The following is a 24,919-nucleotide window of genomic DNA, read 5'->3' on the forward strand; positions in this document are numbered from 1 at the left end:
ACTAGCAGTGTTGCCAACTCGCTTTACAAAACACTCGCTGAAATGGCGCTCGCTGAAATAACGCTCGCTAAAAATGGGCGCTCGGGGTCAGTTCTCGGAGAGAGGTTAATTTAACGTAATTTTTTTTTGTACGAAGCAAACATATCCCACTCCCTTCTTCCCCGGCATGCTTTATGTTTGCGTAGGGGGTAAAGAAAAAGGGCTTTGCTTTACCAACGCTGAAATTGGCTTGCTCGAAACGAATCGCTAAATATAAAATAAAATAACAATGCCTATGAACCTGTTTGGCTTCAGGAAGCAGGCTATGGAGGCATCCGCCCAAAGCGCACCGTCGCCACCTGCAAGCTGGGACCTGTTACCCTCCCTATTATCTAAACTCAACGGTTTGTTGATTATACACTTGAATAGCATCCTGACCCAGGACGACGAGGATGTGGGCAAGACTTTCTACATATTCAACAACAACTTGAATTATTACCAATTCCCCATCTCCGGCAAACTGCAGTTTGACATGAATCCCGAGAATAAAGGAGAGGCCAAAATTTCTTCTGGCAGGAACATCTATCGCATCAAACACGATAGGATGAACAGTGCCACCACGTACGATGTATCTGCTGGCGATCGTCTGTATATAGAGCTCTTGGACGACTACGACAAACTCATCCCTTTTTTCATAGAAATGAAAATTAGCTATCCTATAATAAATAACAATAATGCCTAACGATATTTTTGGCCACACGAAACGCGACGACCATGGCGACGAGCTTCTCATGCTCGACGTCAGGGTTAAAAAGCTGCGAAGCGACCTGCAGGCCCTACAGTCCACGCTCAACTCCAGCCTCCAGACCGAGATAGCCAGCTTGCAGTCTCAGTGCTTGGACCCTGTACTCAAGATTGATGCAGAGCTAAAATCGCTGCTGCAAAAATACACTGACCTTGCGTCGATAGACAATCTCGACAAGCTGGCACTGAGTGTGGGCAATCTGCAGAACGAACTTCTGAAGCTGCAACAAACGCAAACCTCAGACGTTGAACAGCTGAAACAACGCTTGCAGGTCCAAACAAGCAACATCCAGACCGAACTGCAAACTATCATCCAAAGCATTAAAACACAAGGCGACTACGATCGCGTGAACGCTAGTATTGCTAAATTGCGCGAACAGTTTCAATCTTTCGAAATCCCTACGTTGGAAAGCATCAAGGCTGAGCTACAAACGGATGCTTTGCATGCGGCCATCAACGAAGTAAAAACTAAACTCCAAACGCTGGAGGATTTTATCAACAATCTACCGTCGTCCAGCGAACTGAACGCTATTGCCCGTAGCGTGGCCAACATCAAACTCCAACTTGAAACCTACGAGGATTTCGGAAAGCTGCAAGGCACCATAACCCATATTGAGGATGCTCTTGCTGCCATTAGAAATGATCTGGCGAACGTTCACGATGAGCTGGAAACCAAACTGCCGGGCATCAGGGATACACTGGCCAACGTCCAACAGCAAATCACCAAACTGGAAAATCTGAATGCAGAATCCGAGTTGTCTCATTTCCATCACTTGATCGACGACATACAGACTAAGTTGGAAACCCTGCAACAATCTACCCCCACCCAGGATGACATAACGCAACTGCAAGAAGGCATACGTGCTGCTGCCGATGCCTCCGAGTTGGACGCGGTGAAAAAAGCTTTGGAATCGCTCCAAAACACGGTGGCCACCCTGCCTACCTCTCAGGAACTGAAAAGCGTGAAGAGAACTCTCAACCGAATACTCAAATCCGACGACATCAAAAACATCCAATCCGAAATTGAATCGATACGGGGGTCTGTCGCGACTTTACCTACCAACCAGAACATCACCGAGCTGCATGAATTGTTTGCGGAAATTAGAACCCAGGTCCACGACCTTGTAATACAGAGCTCCAAGTTGACGCTTGTAGAAAGCCTGCAGCAGATTATTGCCAGCGTGAAAGAGCAAATTGGGAGTATCGAGGCAAGTCAGGAATCGACTATAGCTAATTTCAGCACCCAACTACATGACTTAAATGAAAAAATCAAGAGCCTTATTGTCGATGTAAAGATCAAACCAAACTACGACACTGTTGTTCATGCTATCGAGGAACACCTGGAATCGGTGAATGGCAGATTGGAGGATGTGGAGACTGAGGTTCGAACCAACGTAAACACTCTAAATGCCAGCATCGACAATCTCAAGTCTACGATTGTCATCGAACTGTACAGCATACCAAACAGAGAGTTCTCCTCCCCTTTCAATCCAGGTTACAAACTCTACATGTTGACTCCTGCAAAAGCCTATCATCAATTTTTCCTCGCTGGCACACTTCAGTTCGTCAAGGTTACCTACTGGTCTTTGCCTCACGCAACCCACTACCCAACCATGACCGTAACGAACATTGGCGATGAGCCTAAAATAAGAGGAGTTGAGCTGGTCGATTTCACACACCCCGAAAGTCGCGAGACTGCCTATGCCGAAGATGCCACTCAAATTATCGACATAGAAATAGGTGACAAGCTGTATATAGAAAACCCAGCATTGTCTGCAGCCAGAAATCCCATCCAGGCTATATTCTTATTTTCGCGCCATGTCTAGGCAGGGTATCGTGAACGAGCTGCATAAACCTGCACGACGAAACTACAAACGACTGGCGGTGGTGACCAAAGGCGTGGATGACCTTTGGCAGGCTGACCTTGTGGAAATAAGTAGCGGCAACCTAAAAAATTTACATAAAATCAACAAAGGATACAAGTATCTTCTTACTGTTATAGATACATTTTCAAAATTTGCGTGGGCTTTGCCCCTCAAGGCTAAAACAGGTGTGTGCGTAATGGAAGCATTCAAAACTATTTTCAATGAAAGTGGCAGGCGACCTCGATTTCATCAAACGGATAACGGAAAGGAATTTTACAACTCGATATTTCAACAGTTTGTTCAGAAACAAAATATTCAACATTACTCGACTTTCAGTCACATCAAAGCCAGCATAGTGGAACGTTTTAACCGTACTCTCAAAACACGCATGTGGAAACGATTCACGCTTCAAGGTAACCACAAGTGGGTCAATGTGCTTCCGGAACTCGTAAACGACTATAATCACAGTTTGCATAGCACGATACGCATGAAGCCTGCCGATGTCAGCAAGTCTGATGAGGCACAATTGATCTCTACTGTTTATTGCCCCAAGTACCGGCCCACTAACAAAAAACCGAAATTCAAAATTGGAGACCAAGTAAGAATTAGTAAATTTAAGCGCATGTTTGAAAAAGGCTTTACCAAAAACTGGAGTACGGAACTTTTCACTGTTGCTCGATTGTTACCCGGTAACCGTCACACGTATATAATAAAAGATAATCGCGACGAAATTTTGAAAGGGCGATTCTACGAGGAGGAACTCTCTAAAACAAAATACCCCAATACGTATCTTATCGAAAAAGTATTACGTAGAAAAGGTGACAAACTGTTGGTGAAATGGTTGGGACTCGAGGAAAAAAGTTGGATCGACGCAAACGAGGTGATTGTGTAACGGGTGCTTGGGATGTGGTGAGGCGACTACCAGATTTTCCCCCGGAGCGTCAGGCTAGGAAAAACGGCGAACTGTTGCCGGACAATATTCGCTGCCTTATTGTCGGACCTTCAGGGTGTGGGAAAACAACTTTACTTATTGATAATTTTCTTCTTGCTCCCGACTGGTTAGATTGGAAGAACAGGCACTTGTATGTTTTTTCCAAAAGTTTGGAGCAAGCAAAATATCAACAGCTGACAAAACTGTACGAAGGGCTGAGCATAGCTACTTTTGCCTCCGAAGTAATGCCACTAGACTGCTGCCATGAAAATTCGGTGGTGGTCTTCGACGATGTGATTTTGGAGAACCAGAACGAGATTCGCAATTTTTTTACTCAGGGGCGGCACAGAGGCATAGACTGCTTCTACCTTGCTCAGACCTTCTCCAAAATTCCCAAGCAGCTTCTCCGAGACAATGCTAATTTTATTTGCTTGTTTCGTCAAGACCACACCAATTTAAAACACGCCTACGATGATTATGTAGGCGGGGACATGAACTTCAATCAGTTTTCTAAATTTTGCTCTTCATGCTGGAACCAAGATGATTTCGGATTTGCCACGATAGACATGACGAGGAAACCTAATGACGGAAAGTACAGAAACAAAATCAACGACTTTCTAAACGTTGCGACGTTACAAGAAACGTCTTAACGTATTATAAATAACAAATGATGAAACGCAAACTCGCAGACGACAACCTGAAGCTGCGCGACTACCTGGCCAAACGCTTCAGGGGCTGGAAATCAGAGAATCGCGGAATTTACGAAGAGAAAAAGCGACAGGACCAACCTATTATCGATGCTATAAGTGGACTAGGTAAAGACATCAAAGATGTACCGAGCAAAATAAAGATTTAATCAACGAGCTCGTGCCACTTGCTGCTCGAAATTATGCTGTGCCTACACCGATATCCAGTATTCACACTACCCCGTTCGAACTTGGAGCTGCACCTCTGAGACGTCAGGTTCTAGGCAGTACCTCTTCGGACAAGGTAGTTGAATTAGGTCCGTTGGCGAGAGATTACCTGAGCACTGGGAAATTTGAAAAGGACGAGGTGTTTGGATTGTACCCCTCTGTGGAACTTAACGAGGGTGTGGTTTGGAAAATTGGAAAGTCAAAAGTTACGTTCGAAGGTGACGACGTTAAAATTAATTTGGGCGAGAAGAACAGCTGGACTAGGTATCCTGGCACTGTGGGCCTGTGGGAACTTATCACCAAAAAGCAACCTAAAGATTATACAGACGAAGATTACCAAAGTTACACAGAAATTTTAATCATGACGGATGCCCTGTACCAAAACAACGATGCAACACAGAATCGCGTAAAATCAAGCAGTGGAGAAAAATACAGGAACCTCATCAAGCCAATATGGAACCAGCTCAAGACTGGCAGCGGTGTCAAACTCTACAATACCCTACCTAAAGAGTTTGTTTGGGTAGACGACGTAAGGAAGCTTGTAGATCGATTGCTGGTTATTGCAGGCGAAGAAAATGCAGGCAATCGCAACTTCCACAACGAGAAGGTGGGCATCAAGGACATGATTAGCACCAAGCTTAGCAACTTTATTTTCAACGACAACAAAGGTATAGGTTACCTTATCAAAATCATCAACACCCTGCCTCCCAAATTCTGGAATGTGGCCGAGGGTCGAGGTCTCGTGAACGACATCATCAACAAGCTACCCTTCGAGATGCACCTACCAGGTTACCAATACTGCGGGCCGGGTACCAAACTCGAACGACGACTGGAGAGAGGAGACAAGGGAGTGAACCCATTGGACGCAGCATGCAAGGATCACGACATTGCTTACAACACATATACGAATTTAGATGCGCGTCACGATGCAGACAGAATGTTGGAGCATGCCGCGTTCGGGAGACTTGTTAGCAGAGACGCCTCGCTGGGTGAACGGGTTGCAGCATTGGGTACGACTATTGCCATGAACACAAAACGAAAATTGGGGTGGGGGCTGTAATTAAATAACACACGGATTACAGAGAGAAAAATTTAGCAAAAAAAAATGTCTACGCATATAACAGACTTACCAACTGAAGTGTTATGCAAAATATTTATATTTACCTTCGACGATAGTCACGAGGATGTTAAAAAGCTTATTGATTTAGTTAAAATAACACCACAATTTCGCTTGCCCTGTGAAATGCTACTTCTGGATCATCTGAGAAAAATAAGCGGTGTGAAATCTTCTTCTTCTCCCTATGCTCTTTTTCGGGCTGCTGATGAAAAATTGGCTGATAAGATGGACAAACTTCACGAGTGGAGACAGGGGAGGAGACGATATACAGACGACTGGTACGCTTCAAATGAAGAAACCAGTAGGATCATCGATCACCTCATCGCATTAGGCAATGCCGAAACTTTTTTCTATAAATAACACACTGTAAAAAATCTACGAGACCAAAAAAAATATTTCTTCGATATGAGTGAAAAAATTAGTGACGTCCAGGCATTAAAACAAATGCTAAATTTGTCAGTCGAGTATGTAAAAATTCAGGAATTGGAAGTGGACAAACCTTACGCAATAACTTCCGGTTCAATTGTTCCAACCCAGTATGGTCCCAAAGTACGTCTGTTGCTCAACGGACAATACAGTCTATTTTTACCAGATCGATACGCTAGCATGTTATCCGACGAGAAGCTATCTATTTTAATCGAGAGTAAAACTTGAATCGTGTACAAGGGGACAAAAGAACTTCTTGGTAAGAAAACAAAGCACATAATCGAATTTGTTTAATAGCTGCAAAGTATATATAAATAACATACCGTAAAAAAAATTACACGGGAGGGAAAACAAAAAATCTCTGAACATATATAAAATAACATACCGTAAAAAAAAAATTACATCATGAAGCCCAAGGGCATCGTGTACCAGATACCATATTCGAATCTGAAAACGCTGGGTGCCCTCAATGGGTTACTCACCAAGAAACAACGCGGGAAGAAACGTTCATGCTTGTCTAAAGGACACGGAATGAAATTGCTGCTCAGCACTCCACAATTGAAAAAGTTGCAGCATTCGCGGAAGCAGCAGAAGATTGGAGGTTTCATATTCAGCATTCCGGCCATCTTGGCAGCTTTGGGTGCAGTGGGCAGCTTGGCAGGAGGCAGTGCCGCTATCGCCAAAACCGTCATCGATGCAAAGAAGAACAAGGCCGAGCTGGAAGAACAGAAACGTCACAACCTGGCTATGGAGAAGAAGGGGAAAGGTGTGACCAAAAAGCAAAAAAGCAACCTCGATGCTTTGAAGAAATATATAAAAAAGAAAAAGCCCTGTCCAACTTCGATATTGAATCTCTGATCGAACCGTTGGGAATAAGGAACTTCAGGGGTGTTTTCATGTCCGATTCTCTACCCTCTGCTGTGAAGAAAAAGGAGTATGGCGTGGTCAACCTGGACAGTTACAAAAATCCTGGTACACATTGGATATGCTACCTCAAAATTGACGATAACAATGCATTTGTTTTCGATTCGTTCGGTGGCACACCGCCTGCCAGGTTGGTGAAGTATCTCAGTGTTGCCAACCTCTACTACAATGACAAACGCATCCAGGGTTTCACCGATGTTAACTGCGGCCACCTATGCCTTTCCGTTCTCGCATACATGTCTAAAATAAATAACCCCTCAGTGGAGCATTTTCAGAAAGCATTGTGGTACCTAAAACACCATGGGAGTGTTCCATCTCACCAGCGAGACTTCGGTCTTGAAACTCGCGTTGCATGACGACATCATCTATCCTAAATCTATTGCTCTTCGTGCATTCTACAGCATGTACCTAATACCCAATGTCACGGAGCACAATAACAAAATTACTGTTGGAAATGAAAAAATAGTTATCACGCCAGGACAGTACAATCTGTCTACCTTGCAAGCCCAATTGCCAAGAAATATACTGCTATCTCAAAATTCTGTAACTCACAGAGTTGAAATTGTGTCTGCTACGGAAACAGTAGACCTAGGCACTGTTGGAGAGCTTCTGGGATTCGAGAACAACACAAAGCTCGAACCTGGCATCAAGCACATCGGTGCCAACATTCCTAAATTTCTAGCCATCGAGACTCTGAACATACATTGCAACGTGGCAGAAGGCATGATCACCAAATCCTCGGATGGTATCCCAGGCAGCCACAAGCAGACAGGTATCATCGCTACGTTCAAACCAAACTCTGAATTCATGGAACCGATTATATACACACCCTCACCACTGATATACTTCCCCATATCTCGTAATCGCATAGACAACATAGAATTGGCAGTGACAAACGAGAAGGGGGAGGTGGTGAATTTTGCCGGAGCTACTACCACCGGCGTCGTGGAGATTAATGTATAATAAATAACAATCATGGAGCAAATCGAAAGTTACGAGTTGCAGTCCTTCCCACCCAATCGTCGCACATTCGCCAATTTGAACGAACCGAACAGGGAGATTGAATACGATGTGGACGTCGGGGATGGGTTCATTCACCCTCACAGAGCTGATTTGTATATCAAGTTTGATGTGGTGAAGAGAGACAACGGGGAAGCATTTAACGCCAATGCAAACTTAAGACTTGTGGACAATTTTGTGCCGCATCTGTTCTCGCAAGTGGAAGTTAGAAAGCATGGCACCGTCATCGATAGGGTTGACTACCCCGGGATTACTTCAGCTGTGGGAACACTGAAACTCTCCAAGACCGATGCAGCATACTACCAGGCAGGGGGATTCGAAGCAGATACAAAAATCAAAACTCGAAGCCACACAGTACTGTTTCCCATGCGCTTGCTTCCAGGCTTCTTCTCCGACTACACGGAGATTATGTGGAAGGGTGGCTTGCGCGTCACTTTTCGCAGAAGCGCCAATGACAACGATGTGCTGATGCGTTACAGCACCTTGGGTGCAGATGGTACAGCACTTGCCAACACACTACCCGACGCAGCCAAGTGCGTCATCCAGTCCATGGAGCTGCGCATGCCTGTGGTAGAATACGAATCTAATTACGGTCTCAAGTACAAAGCCGACATCTTGAAGAACCCCCAAGTACCCATCCAATTTTACGGCTACCAGTGCGTGCAGAAACCTGCTTCCGGCAACCATTTTGAATTTGATGTTACTACGCAGTTCAACAGCATCCGGTACGATATGCCAGAGTTTACCGTCGTGCTCTTCCAGACGGGGAAAGATAATAACCAAGAGAAAGATTCTAGCCAGTTTGATAATTGCAAAATTAAGAATGTTTACCTCAAAAATGGAAGGAATGAAGTTTTTCCACGCGAGAATTATAACTTAAACATTACGAACGACGATTACCTGAAACTTTACGAGGCGTACACAGCTTACAAGAGAGTGACCTCCGGCAATGTGGACGTGTACTACAACCCCGACGAGTTCATAGCTCGCAGACCCATGTTTGTCATCAACACATCTAAAAGAAAACAGGTGGTTGTTAACGATCGTACCAACATCAAGATTGTATGCGAGTTCCACGACGCCTTGCCTGCAGATACTCTGTGCAGTGTCATTCTTATTGCAGAGAAAACATTTGTGTATGACGTCAAGAATGAAAGAGTAACTGAACAATTTTAGATACAAAAAAAAATTAAAAAAATAGCACACAATAAGAAATGTGGAATTTTATATACACAAGTACAAACTACAATAAGCAGTTTCCCAGAAGTTTAATTTTGCTGTGCCATGCATGCATGTAATCGAAGAAGTGGAAGTAAATTAAAATTGTTTTTTTTTTTTCATTTTGCATTGCCTATTACTTTTTGTTACACTCTGGGCAGGCCTTACTAGTTTGGAGGCGATAGTGGCCCCACGGAAGTGTATGGACCCCACATTCAAGAATACACCTCTTGTCGTTGTGTGCGTCCAGAGCAACTTTCCTGACAATATTAGTTGTAAGCACATGATCGACGCTTTGGATACGATGCTCTTTTTGAAGAATGGACGATTTTGTTCTGAGGCACTCGAGGTAATCCTCAAACTTGAGGTGCTCCCGAACCACTTGCCTGCTTACACCCTTTGCCTTTTTTATTACAGAACCCTCAGCCCGGATCGCATAGGCTTTGGCACAAAGTCCAGCAAAGTCCACAATCACATCCCCATCTTTCTCGTCCTTGAGTTTGCCGGGCTCTTTTTTGTTTCGGGGCAGGATGCCGTACCGGTTCGGCTGGGGATAGCCCGATGTGTCGAAGAGCTTGACAAGAGCTGGAACTTTGGCTATATCACCATACGCATCGGCCGTGCGAACATGGTACACCAAGCTGTCTGTGTCTGTGTAGAGGAGCGAGATATTGTGGTTGTAGTGTGCACGTAGTATGTCGTAATATGTCTCGAACATGCACAACTTGCTCAGATCCAAAACTGCAGCTCCCACATAGATGAGGTGTTGAGTAGCACCTCGCGCCGGTTCATGTGAATCAGAGACATCTGTTTGTTGTAAATTGTTCGAGAGCTGAACAGCGGGCTTGCAACAAGTCGACGACACTGTGTTTTCTTCGTCACCAACCTCACATCAACGCGATTTCGCACATTCTCCATGGTCTTCCCAAATACCGCATTGTTCATTAATTTGAAAAAATCGCGATCAAGTTCCGAAGTGGCAGCAGTGCGATGTTCGGTGTTCAGTTCGATGTACGGCTTCAACCATGGAGACTGCCTGAACAAGAGCACGTGGTAAACTGCTTTGACCGAGACCCCTTGCTGCATTAACCACTGGAGGTTCCGGTAGTGTAGCACATAATGTTTTTTGGGCTCCAAGTCCATGACGAGCTTCGGTTGATCCGAGCCAGGTGGACACTTGAATTCCGGAGCAGGCGAAAGGTCACAGAATGTATCCTGCAGCTTCTCGGGGAAGTCAAGGTCGACCTCGGCAAAAAACCCAAACTCGTCGCACTCTTTTTTGATGTCGTGGTATAAAGGATCAACCCACTCAAACTGTCCTGTTGGGAGTGGCTGCATCATGGAGTGCCCATAAAGATTATTCACATCAGTGTACATGATGTAGCTTGATGGTTGGGAGGGGTCGTAACCAGTGGCCATGTGGTGATTGTTGGCGTGTGCGAAGCGTTGCGACACTTGGACCATGCCGCCCCGGATAGCTCTCTCGATGAAAAGCATGATATCAATATCGGAGATAAGTGAAAGTTTAATTTTAGTCAGCAGGAGCATGGCCGACCATGCCAGTCCAGGAAGGCTGTAAAAATATACAGGGTCCAGGTTGTAAATGTTTATCGCAGTCGCCCGAAACACCTGGAACACATCGGCAAGAAGTGTCACATCAAGCTTCAGGTATGCATCGTGGTAATCACCAAAAGTTCGGCAACCGAACTTGACCCACATAGACTGAGCATGCTTGTACTCCTCGTCGGTAATACCTGAACCTCTCAGCTGGCTGTAGAACTTATCCTGGGGAGGCAGCAACTTTTCTTCGAACTTGGAAGGGTCGGTGACGTATTCGTAGGGGTAGACCCCTTTACGTCTGATGAGTGCGACATCTAAGTTCGGGAAACTTGATGTGGTAATGGCTAGTTGGTCGTCTCTGAGCTTCCCAGCAAGAGCATCCAGGCTTTCCTGGAGGAACCTCAGAGAGTCGAGGAACCGAAGCTCGATGCTCCTGCTTTTTGAGTCGGCGGGGATCGGCACCCACTTGCTGACGCTAATATAACGCTCCTCGTTTTGTGCTAGGACATTGATTCTTGCATTGTCGTACCCTAGATGTGTGACCAAGTGATGGAAATCATATCCCGAGCCATTGTGAAAAAAGACCGGTATGAAGCGCGGGTCCCTGGCTCTCGAGTTACACCTCTTGCACCACGGGCCAATGTAGCTTCCGGTCCCATAATGGTCATGGTGGTGGACCTTTTTGTTATTGTCAGTGAAGACCGAGTTGCAAACAGGACAATTTAGAGCTATTTCGTGCTGATGCTTGTCTTTGGGAGACAGAGGCAGCATGGGCTTGGGGGTCAACAGCATCTTCCCTATCTTGATGGCTTCCTGTTGCATTCTCTCCAGGAAGTGTTTGACCGGGTCGGGACCGCGATACACATAGGGCTCGGAGGCAATATGTTGGTCTCGCCACACCACAACATAGGAGTAACTCGAGGCCTCGTGGATTTGGAAAGGAATAGTAGAGGATGTTTCGGGGTTGGGATGGCAGTTAGACAGAGGTTGAAGAAAAGCCTCGAAGTCTGCTACAATATAGGTAGGATGCTTCACCATAGCACTGTGCATGCGAAAGCACTCTACTGCACCAGGTTTGGGCAGGATAGTTCGTGCAGGCTTGTTGGTACCACAGTAGAGCATGTGGCGAGCTAGCTTCTCAGCAGCAATGTTGGGTCCTCGAGAGTGTTTGAATTTATATTGTTTTTGGTTGTCGAAAGTGGACAGGCACCTGCGGCACACCTCGACATGGTGACTATCACTGCTCTGTTGGCTCGAAACAAGCCGAGAGAGGGAACGGATAAGGGTGTAATGGTGATGGGTTTCGTCCTTGATGAGCAGGAGGTTAATTTGCTGTGCACTATCATCATCTACATCACTTACCCGAATAGGGTAGACGATGTTTGCCTTGGTGAGACCGTAAACATTGATGGCTAATTGCAGGCCCAACAAGTCACGAGCACGAACCTCAAACTTGCGAATATGCGAGACTTCTACAGGGTAGGCAATCCCGGCCATTGCATCCTCCAGTTCCGACTCATACTGCTTGTAGTGTGCAACATAGCGTGGACTCTTTTCCCAAGGTGTAGGGTGCAATGCTGCCAGCACCGACCAGAGGAAGCATTTGGTGTCTTTGTTCTGAATATTGAGAACAGCTTTCCTTGCTTCAACCTTGCGTGGCAGGGCAATATAGCTAGACCCTGCCAGTGGCAGGAACTTGTTAAGTGTCAGACAAAGTTCGTGGGGGTCGCCACACAGCGAACCGCCCGAGCCTTCAGCCTGATGCTCCTCGTGCTTTGCCACAAGCTCCTCGACAAACTTGTCGTAGATGCTGTCGAGGTCAGTGACATCTGCCTGATGCAGTGTTTTTGCTTTTGTGGCATGGAAGAATTTATATATTTCATCAGACGGTTTCTTATACTTGCAGCATAGCACAGCATAGAATTTAGTGGAGTGTGTGGCCAATGCATCGTTGAGGATGGATATTATCTTAGTTCGCTCGCTCCCCAGAAAACTACGCACATCGCAGAAGCTGTCTGATGTTATGTCAAAGTCTTCTAATAAATGCTCAAACGCAAATCGGTCTGCTTTCTTCGCCAGCTTGACGCGTTTGGCAGGTGGCGATGCATCGAGGGAGGTTACTTCTACCTTTCGCTTGGAAGGTTGCGGTAGAGATGTTCCAGTGCTCTTGCAAGTAAGCTGGTGTCGCTTGAAGTTGGCAATAGTAATATTTTTTTCACACTTAGAGCACAGTTTGGTCGCACATATTCGCTTTTCCGGCACACAAGTACGACAGTGCCTTTGAAAATGTTTACTTGACACAGCAGTTTGGCACGTAGGGCAATTTTTTACAGAACGCATAATGCAGAGATTTTTTGGGGGTATGTTATTTAATATCCAATGCTGTGCAATGCAAAATATAATTGTTAACTTTTTTAAAAAAAAAATCTATTTTTAAAATATTCTCTATGACCTTACTTGGGTTTTTCCGCTAAATTATATGCTTCTAGTCTCCTATACAATACAATATACGTACAATATTGTCAACAGTATCATATTTGAGCAGGTGGCTTGTCACCTAAACACTACAGCTCACAGGTTGGTAAAATTTCACATGAAAGCAGATAATACGCTTAAGTCTTATTTATATATAATTTTCACGGGCATACAATATTGTCAACAGTATCATATTTGAGCAGGTCGCTTGTCACCGAAACACTACAGCTCACAGGTTGGTAAAATCTGACATGAAAGCAGATAATACGCTTAAGTCTTATTTATATGTAATTTTCACGGGCGTACAATATTGTCAACAGTATCATATTTGAGCAGGTCGCTTGTCAACTAAACACTACAGCTCACAGGTTGGTAAAATCTGACATGAAAGCAGATAATGCGCTTAAGTCTTATTTATATGTAATTTTCACGGGCGTACAATATTGTCAACAGTATCATATTTGAGCAGGTCGCTTGTCAACTAAACACTACAGCTCACAGGTTGGTAAAATCTGACATGAAAGCAGATAATGCGCTTAAGTCTTATTTATATGTAATTTTCACGGGCGTACAATATTGTCAACAGTATCATATTTGAGCAGGTCGCTTGTCAACTAAACACTACAGCTCACAGGTTGGTAAAATCTGACATGAAAGCAGATAATACGCTTAAGTCTTATTTATATGTAATTTTCACGGGCGTACAATATTGTCAACAGTATCATATTTGAGCAGGTTGCTTGTCACCTAAACACTACAGCTCACAGGTTGGTAAAATCTGACATGAAAGCAGATAATACGCTTAAGTCTTATTTATATATAATTTTCACGGGCGTACAATATTGTTAAGAGCGTCAGTTTCCGTAGAGCTCTCTTTTTCCATCTTCCCTCTATACAGTGAAGCTGTAGAAGACACAATTAGCTAACCTAGCATACAACATACCTTCCTAATTAACCCATCCGCTTACCTACTCGTCGAATCGACGGGTTCCTGCTTTTCATCACGTAGTTCCTTTTTCATTCAATAGATGGCAGAGGTTGTATGATCTTTCAAATCTATGACGTATATGTTTGTGCTGCTAAGTTTTTCATACCATTTCAAGCGTGTTTTGTTCAGTAATTTCTCATGTAAACAAACCTTCAATTGTTACATCTTGCAAACATGTTGCTTAAGAATGTTGTAGATGATTCTGCAAATTGAAAAGTTGCTTTTCGATAGCGATGAAGAGGAAAATGTGGATTTTGGAACGGGAGATGAACACGGGGGTTCATTTTATGTTATTGAAATTGAAGAATATAGTGAAAATGAGGAAGAAGTGGCTGTGGCAGGAAAAATATAAAAGGTTGAGGAATAGAAATAGAATGCAAAGATGTGTGTGATCAAATTTATTAGGTGAGTTTCTAATTATCTTTCAAGTAAACTGCATATGTGCATACTTATTACTATACTTCCACTTCAATATATAAAATTTTCACTTAAATTGCTTGGATAGTTTAAACAATATTTGACATCTTGTCTTGCTGTGCAACCTTCACGGGAGATAGCCAAATTTAAATGGTATTTCATGGCAAAAAAATTGGCATTTAAATGGTAAGCGGATAGGTTAATATGGATATTGTCACACATTCCTCTTATTTTATACTGTTGTAAATAGAAAAAATTATGTACGGTAAATGTTTTGTACATTATAGGGAAAAAATGCAAAATATCCCCCAATTTTAATTCGATCCACCTCTGAATCGAATTTTTACATATTCTCACGCCGGCACATATGTTGTTCTATTTTGCTTCTTTTACTTGCCTTGCTTAATTAACTCTCGCTAATTAGCATTTTTTTGGAAGAAGTCAACTAGAACAACATATGGCGGTATGAAAAATATGCAAATTAAAGAATATTTTAGTAATATAAGGGCCCTAGCAATTAGCTTCGTCGACTAAGAGTACTCTTTTAAACGTCTTCAGCTAGATCGTATTACTACGCGAGGACGTTTAAAATGTTTGGGTGTTGAAAAAATTTGACCTACTTTTTATTTCTATTGTTTGTTAATAGATGGCGTTGATAGTACCTCCTCTCTCTCTCTCCCCTCTTCTCCTCCTCTGCTGTATGACAAATAGCACAAACATAATATTATTTTTTACTCAGTCGTCATATAACATGAACACACGCAAACATTCACATGTGCTTTTATTATTTTGTGTTTGGTAAGTACAAGTATATTCTTACAAAAATTATTGTTTAATTTAATAAATTGTAAACTCGGAGCCTGCTATACTAACACTCCTTCTGTGTTTCATTATACTATTGAAAGCGAATGTTGCGTGCATACGGAAATAACACAGAAAAAAAAAGCGGATGGAAGCAATTTAAAATCAGTGGAGCAAGGTTAGTATTACGAGAACGTAAAAACATGTGCTTTCATTCAACTTCGAAAAATAAGAATAAATGTGTGCATACAGAACACATATGCTTTCTTTTCACAGTTGTAAAATCATATAAATTGTACATGAAGTAAGTTACGGGAAGGCTCTCTCTTTTATGTCCGTGTATATGTATGTTGTACAATTAGGTACAAGTATTGTACAATTAGGTACAAATTGTTGTACAATTATTTCCCCCAGTTGCCCAGTTGGAGTTGGGGGCACAACACTGGTACTATTTGTACTCACAGTGCTTACTCATGTATTTTGTTTAATATTTTATTTCAAATTCACTGTCAGAAACTAGTGTTCCCAGTTCCTGGATGTAGGTTTACCTACTCTGTTGGTTGTCACTGTCAAGCTTCCAGTATTCGTACACCATAAGAAGCTACAACAAGTTGGAAACACTGCTGGTGGGGTTAACATACACCATAAAAGGCTACACCTCGCCCCGAGTTGGCAACACTGCTTGTAAGGTTAACATATACCATAAAAGGCTTCAAAATATCATATAGCGGAATTTTTGTAGAGTGGGTTGACAACACCGACGAGCATCAAATGATGATTTCGAGCCTCAAATGATGATTCGAGCCTCAAATAATGATTTCGAGCCTCAAATAATAATTCGAGCCTCGTCAGTGTTGTCAATTCCTATTTGTAGGTTAGCTTAGCCAGTGAAAAATCATATAGTGGAATTTTCTTCGGATGGGTTGGCAAAACCCAAGCCTCAAAAAGAACATCCAATAAAATTGCCAAATGTAAAAAGGGGACAATAGGTCCCCCTCATAAAAGGCTACAGTAAGAGCCCACAGTGTTGCCAACACTAGGCCCCCAACAGTGTTGCCAGACATAAAAAATACATGGACCCCTCAGGCCCTTTGATGAAAGTTTACAGTGAAAAACCCAGTAGGTTAACAACACTGTCAGAAAATCTACGGCAGTGTTGCCAGATGTAAACAGGGGGCCCATTGCCCCCTCATAAAAGGCTACAGTAAGGGCCCACAGTGTTGCCAACTCTGTGCCCTCAAAATATACATCATAAAAGGCTACGACAAGGGCCCACAGAGTTTGCAACACTGGGCGCACATAGGCCCCTCATAAAAAGCTACAGTAATAGGCCACAGTGTTGCCAACTCTGTGCCCTCAAAATATACATCATAAAAGGCTACGACGAGCCTCAAATGATGATTTTGAGCCTCAAAAAAAAGATTCAGAACTCTCATGTACGCTGAGGCTAGTGAGGTTAACATACACCGTAAAAGGCTACGCCTCGCCCGAACACATGTACACTCACACACAAAAAAAAAGCTAAAAAATTATACACCGTGAAAGGCTACGCCGAGTTGGAAACACTGCTGGTGAGGTTAACATACACCATAAAAGGCTACGCCTCGCCCGAGTTGGCAACACTGCTTGTGAGGTTAACATACACCGTGAAAGGCTTCAAAATATCATATAGTGGAATTTTCTTCGGATAGGTTGGCAAAACCCAACCCTCAAAAAGAACATCCAATAGAGTTGCCAAATATAAAAAGGGGACAATGGGTCCCCCTCATAAAAGGCTACAGTAAGGGCCCACAGTGTTGCCAACACTAGGCCCCCAACAGTGTTGCCAAACATAAAAAATACATGGACCCCTCAGGCCCTTTGATGAAAGTTTACAGTGAAAAACCCAGTAGGTTAACAACACTGTCAGAAAATCTACGGCAGTGTTGCCAGATGTAAACAGGGGGCCCATTGCCCCCTCATAAAAGGCTACAGTAAGGGCCCACAGTGTTGCCAACTCTGTGCCCTCAAAATATACATCATAAAAGGCTACGACAAGGGCCCACAGAGTTTGCAACACTGGGCGCACATAGGCCCCTCATAAAAAGCTACAGTAATAGGCCACAGTGTTGCCAACTCTGTGCCCTCAAAATATACATCATAAAAGGCTACGACGAGCCTCAAATGATGATTTTGAGCCTCAAAAAAAAGATTCAGAACTCTCATGTACGCTGAGGCTAGTGAGGTTAACATACACCGTAAAAGGCTACGCCTCGCCCGAACACATGTACACTCACACACAAAAAAAAGCTAAAAAATTATACACCGTGAAAGGCTACGCCGAGTTGGAAACACTGCTGGTGAGGTTAACATACACCATAAAAGGCTACGCCTCGCCCGAGTTGGCAACACTGCTTGTGAGGTTAACATACACCGTGAAAGGCTTCAAAATATCATATAGTGGAATTTTCGTGGGGTGAGTTGGCAACACTGACGAGCATTTAAAAAAAAAAAAAAAAAAAAAAAAAAAAAAAAAAAAAACATCCAATAGAGTTGCCAAATGTAAAAAGGGGACAATGGGTCCCCCTCATAAAAGGCTACAGTAAGGGCCCACAGGTCACCAACACTGTGCCCCAACAGTGTTGCCAGACATAAAGAGTACATGGACCCCTCAGGCCCTTTAATAAAAATTTACAGTGAAAAACCCAGTAGGTTAACAACACTGTCAAAAAATCTACGGCAGTGTTGCCAGATGTAAACAGGGGGCCCATTGCTCCCTCATAAAAGGCTACAGTAAGGGCCCACAGTGTTGCCAGATGTAAACAGGGGGCAATGGGCCCCCCTCATAAAAGGCTACAGTAAGGGCCCACAGTGTTGCCAGATGTAAACAGGGGGCAATGGCCCCCCTCATAAAAGGCTACAGTAAGGGCCCACAGTGTTGCCAGATGTAAACAGGGGGCAATGGGCCCCCCCTCATAAAAGGCTACAGTAAGGGCCCACAGTGTTGCCAACTCTGTCCTCAAAATATACATCATAAAAGGCTACGACGAGCCCCACATGATGATTCGAGCCCCAAATGATTATTTAGAACCGGGTATAGTGGACTACTCGTGCAGAAACTTGCTTCGTGCAACCATTACGAATTCGATGAGCACGACATGACCGATTTCGTCATAGTACTCTTACAAACCGGGAGGGACAACGACAAGGAAAAATATTCCAGCAAATTCGACAACTGCAAGATCAAGAGCGCATACTTCAAAAACGGAAAGAACGAAGTTTTCCCTCGCGAAAATTACAACCTCGACATAGCACAAGATGGTTTTCTTAAATTATACGAAGCGTACACCGCTTACAAAAGAGTGACCGAGGGAAGCATAGATGTATACTACACGAATTCAAGGCACACAGACCCATATTCGTCATCAACACGTCGAAGATGAAACAGGTTGTGGTCAACGATCGCACCAACATCAAGATCGTGTGCGAATTTCACAATCCAATCCCTGACGACACCGTTTGTAGCGTAATCCTGGTGGCAGAGAAATCCAAGATGTCAAGAATGAGAGGGTCACGGAACAGTTTTAACCGCAGAATTAAGTACAAGTATCACCATTTTTCTCAAAATCATCAAAAATTAAAAATACTAAAAGTGTTGACGTACAGAAAAAAATTGTCATAAAAAATTCCACGTTAGATATGAGTCACCACATTACTTAATAACTTATTGAAAAAAGACCACGTTAGATATGAGTCATCACATTACGTAATAATAACTTGTTGTGCAATATCCGAGAGTTTTGCTCACAGATGCCTACCAAAAATTTCTCGAAAAGCGACCGGAAGTGGACGTATCTCGGAAACGGCGAGAGATAATAACTCGAAAAATCTTCCCCAAATACCTCCTGTCGAAATCGACGACGTAGAGTACGCGTTCGAAATTTGGTGGTTCTGAGGTCAAGGGTGGGCCTACTGCCGAACATTTTATTTATAAGTTGTAACTTTCGAAAGTACCATCGCATAGACATGGGATTTCTTGCGTTAGCATCGTATCGGTGTCCTCTCCCGCTGGCGTTGGTCGTTATTGAACCCCATCTGAAAATTTTCCAAGTCCCGCGGTACAAAAACATGAAATTGCAAATATCTCGAAAACGGTCAGAGATAGCGCGAATATAAATCGAAAAATCTCCCTGTAGGGTATAGTTAGGTCGATTTTGGTGATGCAGAGTACGTATACCATGTTTGGTGGTCATAAGTTCAAGGGAGAGGGCGATCAATTGCCAATTTTTTTCATCGCTCGTAACTTCCGAACAGATGGTGGCAGAGAGCTCAGGTTTGGCGCGTTAACATCGTCTTGGTATCCTTCCAAAATGTCCAGCGGAAGTGGATGTATCTCAAAAGTCACACTTCGTCAAAATCTGTTTTTGGGAATTAACAAGGACATGTGATACAAAAAGAAAGTAATGAACGCTTATATACATGTAGGTTTAGAAATAGCCTGAAAGGGAACAAGCTATCATTTTTCTACAACAACTTTCATATCCGAGGCCGGTATGAGATATGACCAAACTTTCTTTGACTGAATTCCATTGAATTGTCTCACGCGGCACCCTTAATTCGGGTCGGGGAATCGGAATTTAACTCGCTGGTCGAGGGTTTTCGGTGAGGGAAAATTAGCGGCTGTTCTGGAACCGGTGATTCCTCTCTGCTGTAGTTTAGTCAGTAAAGAAAACGTCCTCGTGACGGGTAACAACTGGAGTGAAAGAAAACGTAAACGAAGTGAATAGGTTAAGTTAAACAACGTACGATCGTAGCATACCTAAAAATTATGAGATAGATAAAAACGAGTTGCGGTGAAAATTGTACTGGAACGTTGTGGAACGCCATAAAATCCACAAAAAAATCGTCATAATATGACACAACTGAGGCTAAATCCCTAGGAATAGGGGATACCTAATACGTATTGTGTGGAACTCTCTAAAATACACTACTTGATTGGCACTTGGGGATTCTTCAGGATGTCGGCTTTGTACTTGATAGCGTAGTTGGATTCTTATTCCACCACGGTCATGCGCAGCTCCATTGACCTTACGAGGCAATTGGCAGCGTCTGGTAGGTTGTTGGGGAGCTGGTAGCCCCGTCCGGCCCCAAGGTGCTGTAACTCATCAGAGCATCGTTGTCGTTGGCGCCTCTCGAAACGTGACGCGCAAACTGCCCTTCGGAGAAGAAACCGTGGAACAGGCGCATGGGAAACAACACCCTGTGGCTTTGGGTTTTGATCCTCACGCCCAAACAGACCAACCTCGGCCAAACAGGGGCCTACTGGGGAGGTCTTTTGAGTTCTTATCTTCGAATAGAGAGGAGCCCCTCACACTATGGACCTCCCCAAAAAACACCATAGAATGCTACGCTGAGGGCCTCATCTTTGGGACAAGTCCCTCTCATCTTCGAGGCGAGAGTACCCTCAAAAATACATCGTAAAAGGCTACGAGGGGCCTTAAATTCGAGACAAGTCCCTCTCATCTTCAGGGCGAGTCATTATCATCATACAAGGCGAGGATCAAAAAAGGTATAAATAAGCCTGTTTGGGACATTTTTAGCTCAATTTTGGCATATTGTTTAGACATTTAGGTTACTTTAACCCCTTCCTGAGAGTGCCAAAATTAACCAAACACACTTTTGACCGGCTAGAACCGCTATTTCTCCCCTACTTATACGATACAGGTGACTACAAACTAATTAACATCAAATCCTAGAATGCAGACATTGTAGTAGTCTCCAAAACAAAGGAGCTAAGAAAAAGCAATGGTTAAAATTAGATGTGATTCAATAGAAGTCCACAACTACTGATCATATAGAAAAAAATGCCTTTTTACTAGCACTTGTTACGAATCCACTTCTGGCTCCTCTTGGATCCTACAGGTATCGTTCGTTATCTTTGTGCATCGGTCTTGGTTAAAAGGTTAAAGATAATAGCTTGTCCATTTGCCAGACTGGTCATAATTTATATGCTCTATTGATGAACATGTGTAATCAATACATGATAGTTTATACATTATGTTTTCTTACAGTAATCAGTATTTTTAATTCTTATCAACTCCTCTGGTAAGGCATTGATCTTCTGACGTAACCATTTTCGGATATGCCCATTTTGGATGTAGGATTTTGCTGCACGTAGCAGAGTTTCAAAAAAGCACCAATTAGTTGTTGATGTTTTCTGTAAATCTAGAAGAACTTTACTAGTAGGTGATGAGGTATCCGGAATCACCTAAATTTAGATGATGTCTAAAGCGAAAGGTCCTGGTTAGGTTTAAGTGAAAACCTCTTTCTCTTCTAAGTTTCTGCAAAAAGATCCTCCGTCACCCTTCTTCCACCAACGAGTAAAAAACCGAGTCCACGGGACAAGGAGTTTGAAACATATTACTGAAAACCCTATATGCTTTCTTTTACAATAAAAATGTAGCCATTTATATACCTAAAGATTGTTATTTCGTTGCCATGGCGATTTAGTAAGAATTGGAGTTTGTTGAATCGTTGTCACGGTAATAATTTTGAAATTGCAGTTTCAGCTTTCTCCAATTTGTAAATGATAATCCAAATATGTCTTTCATTACGAAAACCCTGAATATTATTTTATTTAGTTTGAAGATCGTTAAGCAAAATAAGTTTAATTTCGTTGATCTATTGTGTCAAAAATTGTCTTCATCGAAAATCGTTCATTGTATAGCTAAAGGGTATTCAATGTCAATTCGCCCAATGAAGAACCGAAAGGTCACAAATTGACACTGATTTCAGCGAAATTTTGTACACTTGTAGCTTTCACCTAGGTAAGAAACTGTATCATTTTTTTCTCCTTTTGGCCTTATACTTTTACAGTTACAGGAGGTAAAATTTTCAGAATTTGATAATGGATGTCGCTCCTGGCTCTTCGATCCAGAAGTGTAGCACATTAAAAAAATAATTATATTTGAGCATGCAACTTTTGTAGCTCCATGATTTATTTTTCTCTAAGCCTATCAATTTGTGCAGATTTTAAAAAATGCCCTAAGACTTACAGATTTTCCATTGTTACAATAATTGATTTCGCACAAACAAAACATGTTTCTTATTGTAGAAAACATCAAAGTGCATTAATGAAAATTTTGGTCAAAGGTGGTCCTTTAAACTTGTCTGATTTTGTTTAAGTTTGAGTTGGTGTTTTAAGTCCACTTTATGCACAGTTAGGCTAATCGGGACTGGACCTACAGTTTAAAGTGGGATCCGAACCACTTGTGCCTCCACCGGATATCGAACCCGGGACCCCTTGATTACAAGGCAATGACGCTACCACGGCGCCATGGGGGAGACCCTGTCTGATTTTGTATTTCACTAATTATCTAAACATGTTCTCACACATTATGAAAAAAAGTTGTGGGCTTTTTATGGCTTGTGTATAAAATTGATGCTAATTTATTAAAAACATTTGAATTAAAACACTGATATTGCACATTACCAAGACTTTTGTAAAATTTATTGTAAGCGTCAACAGAGTAACAACGATTATATTTTTGACTATTGTAGGAAACTAAGTGTATCAAGTTTTGTGCCAATACATATATTTAGAAGATTTACATACATTTGTATGCAGGGTGAGTCAATAGTTTGGAACCTCCTCTTTAAAAAACGGACGAACTGATAGAAATAAATCCAATGTTGCAAAACATGGTATGGGTGAGAAAACCTTGACCTCCTTGAAATGTAAAGCACCAGAGAAGAAAAAAATACGGGATTTGTTACCCATGTCAAAGCAACCAGTGTACAAAATTTCATTGAAATCCGTGTCGGTGGGTGACATGATCTGGGCGAATTCACATGGAATGACCGTAAATCAGTGTTATTTATAACAGAAAAGTTGTCTCTGTAGGGATTCCTAACATACTAGTGCACATTGACGGTGAAAGTGATAGATAGATAGTTGAAAATAGTGTCCACTATAGAAACATACAACTATCATGATGATGTTGATTGCGAGATATCAACGACAGAAACTAAACTAGTCTCCGAAATGTAGGAAAAATATATTTTACGTAGATGAACAACGTCAAATTTAGTTTCCCAATATTGTTTCGATAGTTTATACGCTCGACTAATTTAATCGTTTCAAGTTACTGGCTGCTGTGAAAACTTAGAACAAAATATATAATTTTAGGTCAGTAGGTGTGGGCAGGACATTTAGAATATACCGCCTCATTTTGACCGACCGTTTGCAACAGTTCTTTAATTCATTCAAATACAATTTTGCAATTATATTTTGTTATTTTCTTTGTGCATAATCCCAAAGGAATGAAGAAATTTCTATTGCACATACTTTATTCAATGTTGATGTTATTTTGTCTTATTATTCGTTACAATGGTGACTGTTGAAATTGGTTAATATACTCATGTGTTAAGTAACATTTGCCAAGTTATTTTTTTAATAATTGCAACAAATTGCTCCACACTGGGGGACAGATTTCTTAATCTCCACTACCAGATTGACGTGTAAGCGATGCACTGAATTGCTACGAAACACCCTTCTTAAGATCGGAAAATGTAACCTGTTAAATGTTGATCTTTCGACACCAGCTTGAAATTCTTTGTCTGATATTTGCAACGCAATACTGGATAGCCAAGTTGTCCAAGGTACATAGTAGCTACAAGAATTACAGTTTAACAACATTGAACATAATGGTGTGGTAATCGTTTTCACCGTATTGGCGACTTTACCTATTTCGACTCACCACTGCGAATCACGCATTGACACGCATTGACACACATGTTATCTGTCTTATAGACGTTCTTGTTTTTCTCACCGACATATAACACCGTGCATATCAACTATTGTCAAACATAATAATATTCCAAACTCGTTCTGTCTAATATAACAATATTACCAACTTTTATGAGGAGTGTATTACGAATTTATAATTTTGAAGAACTAACTCGATTGATGCCTAAGGCCTGCCGTAATTTTAGTTTCTTATTCTACGGAAATGTAATATAATTGAACAAATTTAAGTACGTCACCTGATAAGTAAAATCGTCTATTCTTCCATCATATTGAAAAGTGTGAACCAAGTTTTTTATATACTGCAAGAAAACACCAAAGGTTCTAATTCGTTGCTCTAAATCTTGATATATATCGCAATTATATGAAATAAATCCTTAATATTGACACCTTTACCTCACACTACCTTCCTAAACTAGAAACTATATTTTGAGAATGACATCGTTTCGCATCACGTAATGCTTCAATACAACAGTGATAATAATTCAATTTCTTACCCTCAACCACTGTTTTCACAAGTTATACAAAATATTAGTAGAATCTTGAATGCCTGAAGCATAGAAAAACTTACTTTTCCTCCAAAATCTTGAAACACTTCGACTCACTTTGTGCTAAAACCGAAAACCTATTTAATATTAAAATAATGTTGAAATTTATGAATTAATCCATGGCCGTTATGATTTCCTTTGACAATT

This window comes from Lepisma saccharinum, chromosome 5, assembly GCF_977018435.1.
Source record: "Lepisma saccharinum chromosome 5, izLepSacc3.1, whole genome shotgun sequence".
NCBI lineage: Eukaryota > Metazoa > Arthropoda > Insecta > Zygentoma > Lepismatidae > Lepisma > Lepisma saccharinum.